At 41.3% G+C, this 13,150-nt stretch overlaps 1 protein-coding gene across 2 annotated transcripts in view; it reads left to right on the forward strand.

Moving 5' to 3' along the window:
• Nucleotides 1–13,150, forward strand: part of Bmp2k (BMP2 inducible kinase) — a 93,349-nt gene that overhangs the window by 74,958 nt on the left and 5,241 nt on the right. The gene's annotated exons all lie outside the window — the stretch shown is intronic.

A 13,150-nucleotide genomic window follows, 5' to 3' on the forward strand; every position in this document is an offset into this window, starting at 1 on the left:
GCTGCTTATTGCTGTGATTTTTCTTTTCTTGCCTAGTTTATTGTGTACTCTATTAATTCATCTCCATTTAGAATTGGTTGCTTCATGATTGTCATAGTCTCCTAGTGGTTTCTTTTGCTTTTTAGTCTTCGTGGAAATTCCTGGATCTCTCCTGTTCCCCATCCCACTTCCCCCCTGTGAATAAAGCAACTACTCTCTTGTTTTTTTTTCTCGAGGCTGTATTCATGATAGAAATAGTCATGTAGCTGTACTGCCTCAGAAAACACACTGACGCTTGGTTGATAATTTGGGTGAGAAAATAATTCCAAGTTGCACAATTTTTTTTCTGTGATTTTTATTTTTAAAAATTTTTATTTTTTAGGTGGGTAGGGGAATCTCAGTTTGTAGCTCCAAACTGGCTTTACAGTTCAGACCCTCCTGTCCCAGCCTTCCAGGGGCCGGGATTTTCTTTAGAGTTTGGAGGTTCTCTCTTCACCTGTGCCATCTGCCAAGGTTATTGAGAAGTGCGATGCCTTCTACCCTTCCTCCTTTTTCTCCTTGGACAACTTTAGCATCTTAACTTGTAGTCTTCAAAGTACTTTGTTTTGATGGAAATCTTTTTTTATTAGTTACTATACTGGAGACCTAGTAAGTCTTTTCAGTCTGAAATATAGTTTTTCTTTTGTCTTTTTAAAAAATTGTATGGATATTGTGCATCGTGGGTTGATATTTTAGTTTAAAATATTTGCAATGTTTTTTCTATTTGCATATTAGAAGAAATAATCTTTATTTCCTATTATTTTTAATTGCAAGGGCTATCATATTTCTTAGATATGATATATTTTCATTTCTGGGAATACCTCATAGTTTTGCACATGTTTTTTGTCATGATTTTTCTTTGTCCTCCAGTTTAAGAATACCAGCGAATGAATGCCAGTCTTTTACTTCCCATAGTAAAGTGGACTTGACGAACAGAAGGAAGTCTGCTTGTTAGATACAGTCTTTCCTAACCTGGGAGAGTTATTTCACTTCATGCAGATGACTCAGTGCAGAATGGTGTGGGACAGTGGGGAGAGTGGAGACACATCCATGGTCAGGAGAAATCTCTACCATAATGTATCTTGGTCTAAAAAATATTGCTGGTTTCAGATTTTTAAAGGATTTTTACCTTATAAAGGATATAATCTTGGTTTCTGTTCTTACAGTGTCATTTTCAGGTTTTCTTCAGCTTTGTGGTCTTTTGAAGTATGTTGGGGAATGTTGCTCCTATACTCGGCAGGAGGTAGTGTCTGGTCCACACGTTTTCCCTTAAAATACTTAGAATTCTTCACCTGGGCTTCAGATTTTCTTGGGGGAAGATTTTGAAGTACGTTATGTTGCTAATACATGTATTCAAGTACATACTTCACTTTGTTAATACTGTGATGGCGCTTCCTTGGTTCATCCTTTTCCAGTATAACTTGTGAAATGTGCTTCTCCCACCCCAGGTTTGCCTGCGTCATGCAAGACACGGCTGGGCTTCCTTGATAGCTTTTCACGATAAGCCGTTCATTCCTCCAACATCTTGCAGATTGAGCTTCCTTTTTGTTCCTCGATTTCTAATTTATGTTTCCCCTGTGCAACTTGCTCACACTTCAAGGTGGATCAAGTGTACTAATTTTCTAGAATGAGCTCTGACCTTATTGCTCTTTTACTGCTTTGGTTAGGTTATACCTCTTCTCCCTATTTTGGGACAGTTTGCTATTTGTGTAGCCTCTTAAGCAAGGCTTGTCCACGTGGTTTTATACTTTTCCCTCATTATTGGGATCAGAGCCCAGAGCCTCACACATTCTAGACCTGTGGTCTGCTGCTGAACCGCCTCTAGGCATGGACTGCTGTTTGACACATTTTTATTGTGTGTGTGGTGGTGAGGGGCATTCATAATGGAGGTCAGAGGGTAACTGAGGGAGTTGTTCGCTTTGGTTCCAGAAATTGAACTCAGGTTGTCAGGCCTGGTGACAGGTGCTCTTCTCTGCTGAGCACTTTTGCAAGCCCCACACCGATGCATTTAAAGTGCAGGTGCTTAACTTACAGATTTCTTTTTTAGCACTGTATTATTTTAACACATACATTCTAATATGCTGTCATTCACTTAAGATGATCCTAATTTCTCCCATGTTCTAATTTATTTTTATTGAAGGTTAACATTCCAGATACTTGCATTAATTATTAACTAATAGTTAAGTCAGAGTCTCACTATGTTGTCCAGGCTGGCCTGGAACTCACAGGGATCTTCCTGCCTCTGCCTCCAGAGTCCTGGAATCAAAGGAGTGTACTATCATGGCTGACTAGAATGTATTTTTAAAAAGTTAATCAAGGATTCCCTTGGAGTAAATGGTAATATAGTAATAAAATAATGGATCTTCTTTCTTTGGGTGGAGGGAGAGACTAAGACAGGATTTTGATAATAGCACAGCCCATCCTCAAACTTTCTCCTGCTTCAGCCCTCCTGAGTGATGGGATTACAGGAACACACCACCATGCTTGGCCATGGTCTCAGAAAAAGTGAAAATAAGACTTGGTTGGGAAGAATGAGTTGATTGGTAAATTGATTAATCAAATCTGGGATAAAGATGAGATTAAGCTCAGATGTGTTTTTTGAATAATATATAACATTAAAATTTTATACAATAAAAGGATCATCTTATTGAAAAATATACTCTTGCACAAAATAGTTTCTATTAGCTGCAAATTATGAATAATACATTAATTAATATTATTAATGTTAAAATTTGTTCTAGTGAGTCTGTAAATTTTTTTGCAGTCAAGATCATAACTGACATTCATTTTCTTACCACTCCTGTCACTGCTAGAAATGCTATTCAGACCCAGTGAGATGACGATCAAATTAAATTATCAGTCCAAAAAAATATATCACAGCAAAGTAGGGGATTCCAACTTGAAGGCTTGTATGGGCTACATAGGAAGACCCTGTCTGAGAAGCAAAGAAAACAGAAGCCTCAGACATAATATTAATTTTCAATACTGATCCATCCCTCTTCCAGGGCGTTGTTCCCAGGCATCTTTGGCAACACCGGAAATGTGACTCTGTGAGTTATATAGTGTACATGATCCTCTTTAATTCTCAAACAGACAAAGGGTTATTAAAGCCTGAAAATGTTCTCCACTCACAGCCATATTAAGTCATTGAAGCTTTAGATTTCTTTCTTTGCATTTCATTTTTAATTTGGTTGAGGTTTAATAAAACTTGGACCATCTTGTAAGGTGATGAGGTATGTAATTTATTCCTTTAGATTCAGTTTATGATTCTTGAGGGTCAGGACTCTTTTAGTTTCTCAAGTTGTGAGCATTATTAGTCACTGTGTATTGATTTCTGTTGTACGTTCTATGGAAACGAAGGCTTGGAGGGTGCCCGTTAGTGGCTTTAGGTCAGCACCAGTGCTGGATTCTTATCTAGATAGTAGCACAAATAGTGGTAGGTAATTCAAAACAAAACAAAAAAACAACCTACACCACGAGCCACATAATAAAATGGCCCATTTTATGACATCGTGAGTTTGCAAATACTGTTCATAGCTTGTATGGTTGTCTTCTTGCATTTGAACTCTGCCACTTGGCCTGCCTTCAGAGCAGTGGTGCAGATTTTGATAAAACCGTCTCCTAATCCACTAATCCTGAGGCCTAACATGGTAAATTGCTGGGGAATGACGGCAGGCAGTATGCTACCAATTGACAGGGTGCTTTAAAGCACCCAGCCCCTCCCCTCTGCCTGAATGATGAGACGACAGACGGCCTGTAATTACAATAGCAGTTGAAGCCATTTATCCTCTCTAATCTGATAGTAAAGAAAAGAGCATTGGAACAAAATTTGCTTGACACTGGAAGCTTCTTATGTGATTAAAGGTGTACCAACTGTTTGCCCTCTGAGCTGAAACCCAATGAGAAAGGTTGCAGTGTAGACAGAATAGAGCTTTTTTTTTTTTTTTTTTTTTTTTTTTTTTCAGTATAGACAGAATAGGGCTGGCTCTTTTCCACACAGAGGGAACTGTGTCAGGGAAGTGCTCGTTGGTATAGTTTATGAATTTAAGAATATATACTTTGCAGGACTGATTTAAAATGAAGTGTTTAAGAGAATACTATAACAAATGTACAGAAATCTAGTCAGAGACATTGTGTGATAGATACTGCCTCCAAATTTGGATTTGGTGTTGAAGTTCCCATTAGGTTGTGCAAGACTGTATCTTTGAAATTTGAACACCCAGAAATTGTCTTTTGTGAAAACTTACAAACCCAGAATCGTCCAGTTTGTGCTCTTACATTCTTTTAGTGAGTTCTTCTTCTTGCATCTGTTTGGTGAGGTAAACTTGTTTTCAGAACCTCCCAGTAATTCTTGCTTCTAGGTTTCAGAATACGTAGAGGAGCATAGTATCTCAAGGGTTGCTAAGGTGATGAGCTTTGACATCAGGTACTGCCTTACCCATCTTTGAAAGACATAAAATACTGAGAGGGGTTACCTCCTTTTGGAATGGGCTCCCAAAGTTCATTCCTACTACATGGTAAACACTGATCTACTTACTACCCAAGACCCCAGAGATTGCCGAGGCCTCCAAAAAAAAAAAAAAACATAAAATACTACAAAGACTTAATCTTTGGAGGACCATAAAGTACCCTTAAGGTACTTATACAGCGCAACAAAAACACTTTGTTGAAACAGAAATATCAAGGACCAATTACGGCAGAACGGAAGCAAGCAGGCCAGCTTCTGGTTGTACTTAGTAATGCGTTGGTAGGCTGTGCTGAACTTTGGCTGGTGATGCTACTCCACCAGTAGTTTGACTTATAGTTTATGGGTCAGAGTTTGAAGATAGTGTCTGCAGCAGGGGAAGTCACTGTAATATATGTGGTAGTGATCAATTTTCTTATGTAAAGAGAGACTGAACTAAAGCTCTAGGAACCCCTTGTAATAAACTCTCAGGAACTAGTTGAGGCCATGAAGCAGGGTCATGGTTACAAAACAGTGGAAAGATGTAAGAGAATGCCCCCAAACTTAATTTTTTGTGGTACTAACACATACTTTTGAAAATATAGGAAGGGCAGTTAAAAGATAATACAGAGAACTGGTGCACTAAATATTACTTCCTTGACTCTATCATGCAGGTCTTAGTACCATCAGAATTGTGTAGTTTGGTATTCCATGAAGATGTGTAGTCAGTAGCAGTAACAGTAGCCATACAAGTACCAGGACTGCTGTCCACATTTACTGTGCATCTTCACTTTAATCCCTGGTTAAAGATGTGAGACTGATAAATACATTTGACAGGTGAAAAGAGTAAACCACTGAATAACACGGAACTCTAAATAATAAGTGCTCAAAGGGGATTTCTTTAGTGCCTTCTGCTGATGAAGAGGAATTATTCTGTATGTTATGTAGACGCTGCTGCTGAGGTGACTGAGTGAATGACACATTACTGACAGCAGGTGGCTGTTTTGCAGTTGCGTGTGTGCGAGGTGATGGCGTATGATGTGAACACTGGCTGTTCTCGTTCTCTTGACATTTGCTCAGCAGTACTTTCCCGGTTCTCGTGTGGTTTATGGTACTAACTTAGACTACCCCGAAGGACCCTTTATAAGCTAATCAGATTTAACACCAAAACTTAGGACTGTTGCTCCTACTAATTTACCCAATTAGTCACCATATTTATTCTCAGGCTTTTGGTCTGAGTGACTTCCCCAGTTCCTGGGATTCAAACCCAACTTGACACAATGATCATATGCTCTTATTTCTGACAGTGGGGACCAGGAGAGAAAGATTTCTGCCCATGGATTGTGTCCAGAGCCCACTGTGGTCCAGGTGCCTCTGAAGTAAGGTTCCCTCAGGAAAGTCTCCGTGTTAAGGCTCTTTACACTCAAGCGTTAGTAATTAGGGAATTCCTGGAGTCTCTGATGTATATGTTACTCTGGGCTTTAAAGGCAGAGGATTCATAATTGAATTTCTGAAAATGTTCTTTTTAAAAGTAGGAATAACTTCCTTACTTTGGATCTGAACTAACTTAAAAATTTATTCATGGTTTTCTTTCCTAAATGTGAAATATATTAAGGTATTCACTATTTTTAATTTTTCATTAAAATATTTAATATGTTTCAACTAAGTTTTACTTGTTTTCTTATTTAGGAGACAGTATTTGAAATAATAGCTCTCAAATGATTGTTTTGCTGATATTTATTAATAGGTATCACCTGGCTCTACACACTGTTAAGCTTGCTTTACTGTCACTGATCAACATATATCTTGCTAAGATACTCAGAAGCCTAAGCTTTTTAGCTGCAGTTCCCAGGCATAAAACAAGAGTAAAGAGTGTCTAGACTGGGTGTCCTCTCGGCACCACTCTGTGGTGTTCAGGATGAGGAAAATTAGACCCCAGACAAGATCAGTTGTTCAGTATATGAAACCAAATACTCAACTGTGTAAGTTACTAACAGTGTAACTGAGAAGATCCTCATTCTCAGGATGTTTGTGCTGGAAATAATGTTCCCTGTACTTACCATAGGGGTTAAATTTCTACCACCGCCCACAAAACAGCCATTTTTACATTAATAACACAAATCTCAGAAGATTATGGTGACAGGAGATATTGAAATCCAAAAACAACATATTTGGCCTATACTCTTGGGAAATTAACTTTAGCAGTGAGATAATCCTGATTAAATTTCATAATAAATCAAATATGTAGTATTTAATCTAACAACTGGAAAGAAGCAATCTGTTCCCAGAAGCAAATAATAGGAATATCTGAGGCGTTCTCCTGATTCTCTGTTTATTTCAGCACCTGCATTTGTCTTTTTCCTTTCTTTTTTAGAGGAATATGTTCAGGCAAAGAAATACTTTGCATATACTGAGGGCAGCCTTTAGCCAGAAGTCACCATGTAGGGGTGTGTGTTTGTGTGTGTGTGTGTTATATAACTCAATAGTTGTGTGTGTGTGTATACATATACACACACACACATATATATGTTATATAACTAAGGCACTGTATTTCATACAGCTTTAACCAGGTTTTTTCTTTTTACTTTTTTTTGACTATCTTTGTGCTTATGGGACAGGGCTAAAAGTTATTAGATGCAGTGGGCTCTTTGTACCTTTGGGTTGAGCCCACTGTGGATTAATAATACTAAAAGCAGATGCACCTGTACCTGGCACACTGGTACCACACCAAACAACCATGTATGTGACATGAGTGGTGTGCCAGTTATTGTAAAGCGTCTATGAAGAGGTGACTTGAGATACTCAGGGTTATGTAGTGGCTTCTACATGTTTTCCTTGTTCATAAGGAACGTGAGTGTCAGGGTTTGAGTAGCTGCGGGAGGTAAAAGTTAGCATCTCCAAAGCCAGGGGATCCTGAAACTCATTTTATTTGTAAAATCTTTATATTTTAGTTCTTAAATTGTTGCACAGTAAAGAAAGTGGCCGCTGCTGCGGAAACTAACCCTGTCCAGGATTGCTGGAACTTGCAGCTGAAGCTTCTTTCCCTCAGCAGGTGGTGCTAGAGGTCTGACCTCATGAGCTCCTGCTGGCTTGAGAGGTGGACGCTGGGTGTCCCTCATGCGTTTGCACAGCCTCACGTCCAGCCTGGTTCCCAGGCGCTCGGTCAGACAGCTCTGGACTTACAAGGGATCAGACATGGGGAGGCGGAGAGCCATTTAAAGAATGCCACTGCGCTTCTGAGAATGTAGGATGGAAAGGGATTTTGACAAATGCTTTTGTGTTGTTGCTTTGGTTTTAGGAAGGAGAAACTTGTAAAACCACTACACAAGCTGTGTCCAGAGTTGCCATATGTGGGGTGTGCCTTTCTTTCCCACCTTTTACGCTGTGTTTCCACTACAGATATTTAATGATGTAGTTTCCAGGATAGGTGGATGGGTATGTGTTTACTTAGATTTGATCAGTTCTCTAGTAGACCTGATTTTTTTTTTAATTAACCAAGAACTGCTTCTTTGCTTCTTGCTTCTTTATATGTTCCCTCTCATTTGGCCTACAAAGGTTACTGGAAGGTGCTTGAGCATGGTGGGTGAAGTAATTGAATTTGCTCTTTGTTGCAGGTGATGACAGAGTTCACCTGTCTCTTAACCCCTACCACCGCAGATACTCCATATGGCGCGTGCCCTCTCGTGCTCCTTTCTGTTACTCTGGCCTCCCAAATCTACTCTGCACACAGATGACTGTTCCCATCCCCGGGCCTGTGTACTGTCCAGCAGGCACCGGGCTCTCTCCTCTCCCTTTGATGGTCCTTCCTCAGCTGCACAACATCGTATCTGCAGAAACACCTTTCTTAGTGGCAAGAACTGTGCAAAGCTGCTTTTGTAACTGGCTGTGGATTTAATTTTTTTTTGTCTTGTTTTACTCACCGTTTCCATGCTCTTTTCAAGTGGTTTTCTGGGAAAGCATGCTAAGGTGATGCATGTACATCCGAACTATTATTACAATACCTAGGCTGTTTCTAGTTTTCCCACATTTCCATCAAAAGAACCTTGGTTTGTGCACATTTTCCTTGAGGGGACAAAAAGGGGAAAGCCACTTCTTCTAGATTTCACTTTTACGTTAAAGCCATTTATTGTCATTTCTTTCCCATGTATAATTAACAAAGACCTAAGAAAACCATCCTGCCAGGATGACCGCTACTCTACTGTAACCCTATGAGTGAAATAGGATGGTAACAGGTTTTACTTCATTTGCCTTGTTAAGAAAGGGAACTGCAGAGATGGCTCAGTGGTTAAGAGTATTGGCTGCTCTTCCAAAGGACCTTGGTTCAATCCCCATCCCAGGCTCCCAACCACCTGGGAAATCTGGTGCCCTTTTCTAGCCTTCTTGAGGACTATACACATATGGTGCACAAACATTAACATACAGCCAAAACAACCACATACGCGCAACAAAAAATAAATCTTAAGAGGGGAGGTTACCAACAGTGCCTGACATCCAGGGATAAACTTAAGTTCCCTGGGGCTGGAGAGTTTCCTAGAAGAGCTATGGGTTGGATTTACCCAGGTACATGTCTCCTGATTGTTTATACAGGTTGATATGTTATATTACATGAAAGCAGAGAGAAGCAAATTTGGGGCATATAGGTTTCATAAAATTAGATTCTTTTGTGTAGCATACAACAGGTGAGGAAAAATGAAGGCAGAACATCAGATGCAGCCTTCCATGGGTTTGGTTCCGTGAGACCACGTGACTTGTTTCATTCTTGTTAAGGGTTAATTGCGCAACCCTGCAGGTGTCTGAGCAGTGTGTGGGGTACATGCATAGCTACCTGTGAGTGGCCTAAGTGCCTTATTAGAGAAAATGTTGAGTGAGGGGTGATTCAGAGTCCTCTGGGACTCTATGGATTTTGTTTTCACTAAAAATCCATGAAAATCTACCATTACTCTAAAAGTCATTTTTGCTTTTTAATATCAAAGAAATGCTGTATGGGGAGCACAGTCAACGTGAGCATCTGCCTTTGAGTGGTTCTGGTTTGTTAAGGATAACAAACAACATGGCAGCTCTTCGCTAATTTTAAGGACTGGGCAGAAGATGATGTCCACTTAGAAGTATTTCCTAGTGTAATTCTCTGCATTGTTCTCTCCCAGTCACTCTTAGCCTCACTACTAAGGTCAAGGTTGTCAGCAAACTGTGAAAGATGACTAGGCTCTGAGGACTGGTTTTGGTTCCTTAGGGCTGTGCTATGGGCTCCGGTGCCTGTCACTCCTGGAAGCACACGGTCTTCGTCCATGCATTGCACTCACATGGCTTTGCTCCTGTGTGGCTAGCAATTTTCACCTTGCCTTGCAGGCAGCTGCTTTTCCTTGGTTGACTTCTAGTTCTATGCACCTGGGCTTGGTTTTGAATCTTTTCTTCTGTACACCAATCAGGTGACGATCCTTTAGTCTTGCTGTCTTCTCTACACTATGAGGTGGTGATCCTGTAGTCTGTGTACACCATCAGGTGATGATCCTGTAGTCTTGTGTACACTATCAGGTGATGATGTAGTCTTGCTGTCATCTCTCTGTACTCTGTCAAGTGATAATCCTGTAGTGTGTGCACACTATCAGGTGGTGATCCTATAGTCTGTGTACACCATCAGGTGATGATCCTGTAGTCTGTGTACACCATCAGGTGATGATCCTGTAGTCTGTGTACACCATCAGGTGATGATCCTGTAGTCTGTGTACACTATGAGGTGATGATCCTGTAGTCTGTGTACACTATGAGGTGATGATCCTGTAGTCTGTGTACACCATCAGGTGATGATCCTATAGTCTGTGTACACTATGAGGTGATGATTCTGTAGTCTGTGTACACTATCAGGTGATGATCCTGTAGTCTGTGTACACCATCAGGTGATGATCCTATAGTCTGTGTACACTATGAGGTGATGATCTTGTAGTCTTGTTGTCATCACTCTGTACTACACAGTAGTAGCTTCCAAGTCTGTTTTCTTCAGCTAAAACTAAAATTCATATTACAACCAGTGTTTTCGCAGCTGCCTCACAAGCATACCAGGAGCCCCAAACCATGCTTTGAACATCTTCCAAGTCATTCTTTCCATGTAAATAGTAGCATCATTTAGCTCATGTTCTGTTTCCAGTCTCATTCTTCCAACTGCTGTGGAGGCTGAGGACAACATGAGTGCCATTTTCTACTTTAAAAAGTCACCACAATTAGTTATCGGAAGAGCTTGTATTGTATGCACGCACTTGTCATGGCCCACCTGTGGAGGTCAGTTCCCCCCTTCTACCACAAGGATCCCAGGGCTGAACTCAGGTTGTCATTCCTTAGTGGCAAGTACTCTTACCCAGTGAACTATCCCGTTGGTCCTACCTACCCCCTTCCTAACTTCTGTTCCTCTTTGCATCTGTTTCTCTGTCCTCTGTCTTTTCTTTATGACGTGGTCTCTCACTATCCTGTAACTCATGTAGTAGGCTAGCTGGTTTGCCAGTGAGCACCAGGGATCTGTCTTCTGTCTCCCCAATGCTGAGTTTACAAAGCACATGCCCTCCCTTCTTGCCATGCTTCAGTCACACATTCCCGTTTTCACAGCCTCATGGTGCCAGTGCTCTTTATCTGGAACAGCTAGCAACTTATCTTCTCCCCGGCTGGCTCTTCCTCATACTTCAGTCCAGTCTTCTCGTGCCAGCGGTAGGTTTATGCACCCATTCTCCCTACTGTGATTTTGGAGCACATATTGACATTTTTGAGGGCTGATATACTACAAGTGCACACTCCTGAAAGCAGACAGCATTTTTGTTAATGCATCCTAAAGGTATAGCACATAGTAAAGTGCTATGCTGTTAGACGTAATAAGAAAATGCAGGTGACTGAGTCTGAGGCAAAAATTCCTCCAGATGGTGACTGCATTTCCATCACTTTCCTTATATAGATAATAGTTGCTGACCTCAGCAGTCATTTTAGTAACCGTTGTGCAGTGCTAGGATACAAAGGTTAATCAGTGGGATGTGTCAGATAGTAATGATTGGCCTGCTATGAAGGGCTGTAAGAGTCCCTCAGATACACCAAGTGTGGAAGGTACCTTTCGGGTTAGTTTTGAAAGGGCTGTCACGTGAGCCGTGTCTTTTCCTGCAGCCACGCTCACAAGTCCATCAGGTGGATGGCGGCGAAGTAGAAGGGCTTTCATACTGAGGAGCAGTATTACAGAGCAGGAGAGACGCTGAGACAGCAAAGCCCTCGGACTTCCCATCGTCTGCTGCATTCCCAACTCTGCTGCCAAGTTTTCAGGAGCTAGGTAGCTCTCAGTTCCTGAGTTTTCATAGGAAGAGCCCAGCTGTGGATATAGTACAGTCACAGAAGAGTTCGGCGTTTGTACGCACACACAGTGGAAAGTTTCAGAGCAACTAGAGAGTCCTGTGAGTGCTTGAGTGCTGGCCACCTCATGGTGAGCCGGTGAAGGTGCTCACTGAGGAGGGGAAGCACACTGGGAAGCCGAGTCTCTCTGGGAGGGGTCACACGGGAATGAATTAACCAGAGACAATGTTGTAGATCCAGGAAACCAAGGCTACAATAACTGGTACAGAGATGGCCTGGATGTCTGCTGGCCAGGAGGCCTGCTTACGTGGAGGTGAAGTTAATTTAGCGGGAACTGGAGACACGTGCATCCTAAAAGGGGAGGTGGTGTCTTGAAATTCCCACCTTTCAAGTACTCAAGTAGAAGGCACAGTCTCAGGAGCTAAGTATTAGAGATGTCAGACTGGAATTTAGGATAAAGATTCGAGTTAAGAAGACTAGTGTCAACCAGAACTACCGGTGTACAAGGCAGTCACTGTAAGTTTAGAACTTGAGAGAATATAAAAGGAGAAGTGGCCAAGGCTAGACCTCTGGGGGATGTACGTAGTTAAGGTGTTCAAGGTGTTAGTGGAAGAAAGAGGTCTACAGGGTTGTAAATGTGAGTGTGCATTTTAAAGAGAAGGAAATAGCTGAGGCCACTGTTCCAGAGACCACTGTGTGCATGATGGAAAGTAATAGTTCTTCTGCCATCGGCTAATTAGTTTTTATGACTTCATAATGTACTTCCAGTCCTCGATAATTGGAAAAACCCCTTAGTCATAAGGAGAAGAGATAAGTGTGTGTAATTAGGTCAATACAAATTGATTCTCACCTCTGAAAACACCCAGTTCAGAAGACCAGTAGCACATTCTTAGATACATTAAGGTTTCTTAGTTAAAGATGTTCCTGCCATGGAAGCCACACAGCTTTGGTGCAGTCTCATTAAGTGTCTTTGATAGTGGCTATGCCAGTTGGTTCTCAGCTCTGATCAGTCTATGTGAGACACATGGATATGAACTTAAAATACCCAATTTTCGAGAGCAGAGTGCAGATGTAACACAGAACAACATGCTGACATGTGGGTAGGCAGAGACTATATAGTAAAGAGAGTGGGTGTTGTGATTTTGACAGTGGAGAAGACCATTAATATCCTTGTCCCGTTGAGGGTCCTGCTATAGTGCAGGTACTGTGAATGCAGTTTCTCTGTAGTGAGGGGCTATGCTAAGCCTATGGAGATGAGCATAAGTCACACTGCCTGCATTACAGGCCCTAACCATCTACCCAGGACAAGGTCAGAGAAGGAACTGGCGAGATCTGTAATGTCACATGCTTAGTACAAGTGGATACTGAAAC

This window comes from Mesocricetus auratus, unplaced genomic scaffold (assembly GCF_017639785.1).
Source record: "Mesocricetus auratus isolate SY011 unplaced genomic scaffold, BCM_Maur_2.0 Super-Scaffold_100006, whole genome shotgun sequence".
In the NCBI taxonomy this organism is placed as follows: domain Eukaryota; kingdom Metazoa; phylum Chordata; class Mammalia; order Rodentia; family Cricetidae; genus Mesocricetus; species Mesocricetus auratus.